This window comes from Arachis ipaensis, chromosome B06 (assembly GCF_000816755.2).
Source record: "Arachis ipaensis cultivar K30076 chromosome B06, Araip1.1, whole genome shotgun sequence".
NCBI classification, from domain to species: Eukaryota; Viridiplantae; Streptophyta; class Magnoliopsida; order Fabales; family Fabaceae; genus Arachis; species Arachis ipaensis.
In genome coordinates, this window is record NC_029790.2 from 115,476,708 (window position 1) to 115,478,875 (window position 2,168).

Below are 2,168 nucleotides of genomic sequence, written 5' to 3' on the forward strand. Positions count from 1 at the left end.
ATAATTAGAACTAAATCACAAATTTTTAGTAAATCAGACTTGAGTTATATAAATAAATTTAATTGTTAAAAAGTTGAACTGTGAACGGAATTCAATTTTTGTAAATTGAGCTTGAGTGATATAAATAGCCTTTACTCACTTTTAGCTCTATTTGAAGGTTTTTATATTAAAGAAGGCTTTGTTTTAGGTGGAAAAAAGTATATTAAGAATCTTTGTGATTTAAATAAAAAAAATTAAAAAATAACATAGTAAATTACTTAAGTACCATCATCTTCTTCCTCTTATTTTTCTTTATAATAACCACCATCACTTGCTGTATCTTTATTTTTCTTTCTAACAATAGCAATAACCACAGTATACTTACAAGTTACAACTAACATTATTAACAATATTATTACTAATTATTGTTTTTTCCGTTTTATATTGTTAAGACTTAGGACAAAGTTTTTTCGCTCAATTCCAACGCTCCACAATCATAGATTTTATAAACTGGTTTGAGATAAAAACAGTAATAAAAAGTAATAATTAATTTCTATACAATGTTTAACACCAAACTGAACTGATCTTTGATGACTGGGTTGTGCCTTATTAAATAGTAATTAATATACAACTTCAATGCCTTACTAGTTGTCACTTCACAGATTCAATATGTTGTGTTCTAGACTAAACCTCAATAAACGACGAATTCACTTGGTCAAGAATGTTATGAATGCTTCATACCCATGATAAGTAGGTGATGGGTGTTGTTTTTTATAGGAGCTTTTATTTTTGCTTCAAATTTCACATTAATTAGAGAAAAGAGAAAGATAGCAAAGTGGATGATAGAACAAAGAGAAAACAAATTGAGAAAAAAGAATAAAAAAGTAAAATCAAAATTTTATAAATATTGAATAATTTATTTATATTATTATAATTTTTAATATATAATAATAATTTAATCTAAATCATTCATTATTATTTTTAATGGTTAAAATAAAAGATTCTATTTAGACAACTAAGATTCAAATATACTTTCACCACGGTAGAACCAGCCTATTAAAAAACGATATTCTTTTAAGTTTTTGTTGTATAGGCTCTAGCTTAAACAGAAGAAAGGAGTGCAAGTGTTTAATTAGCATTTACTATCTAGGGTTATAGATAAGTTATTATTAGACTTAGTAGATAATATCTACTATATTCTTTCTCATGAAATATATTTACATACAAAGGAATGTTATTATTCTTCATGATGTATAACTAATAAGAGAATATTCTCTTTTGATTTTAAGTTAGACGATTAGCCAATTTGGCAGGACACAAAAATTCGAAATAGCTTTTTTCAAGGGTATTTAAATTTCTGAGAATTGTTTTTATTAGAGAATATTCTTATAAATGTGAGAATTTTATTCCCATTCCAAATGATGTATATTTGTATTATTAATGGAATGAAAATTAGTTTTTATATAAAATTACTATTATGTCCCCCCCTTATCATAATTTTTCAAATTTTGTGTTAATCATAAAGCAAGCATATTTATAATATCCTTTTCTTGGAAATATTCAAAATAATTATAAACAATTTACACTACTAAACATACAAGTGTATTTGTAATACTAAGGTAAAATATTGTACTTTAAGAATATATTTTTGGAAAAATATGTTTATTTAATTAACTTTGAAATAAATTAAATACCACTTAAATGAATTCTAAAAGAAGAAAGAGATTTAGAGTATCGTTTCAAGCGAGTGTAAAAAAATTGAACAACATAGTTACGNNNACATATATAAAAACAAAAAACAAATAAACAAGCGAGCATCAACCAAATATTTTAAGTGCTTATGTCGGGGAAGAGATAGAAGTTTATGTTTCTTATAAATTAAGTAAAACGAATTGAAAATAATCGTTAGATTCCAATATATTTCTTGTCATGGAGTGGTTTTCATGTTAGGAAATTAATTAGGAGGATGGGATGTTGAAGGTGTCGTTTTGTGGGAAACATGCACCCTCTTTGAACCAGAATCTATGCTCGTGGATTTCCCTTTTCTTCATGTGCGGCTATAGTGCCTAGTGCGCACCATTTTTGTATTTTATATACAAATTTCAAAGTAACAAATAAACAAATTAAAGGGTCAAAATTTTAGAATCAAATGGTACATGTATATATAAAATTAACTATCAAATAATTTA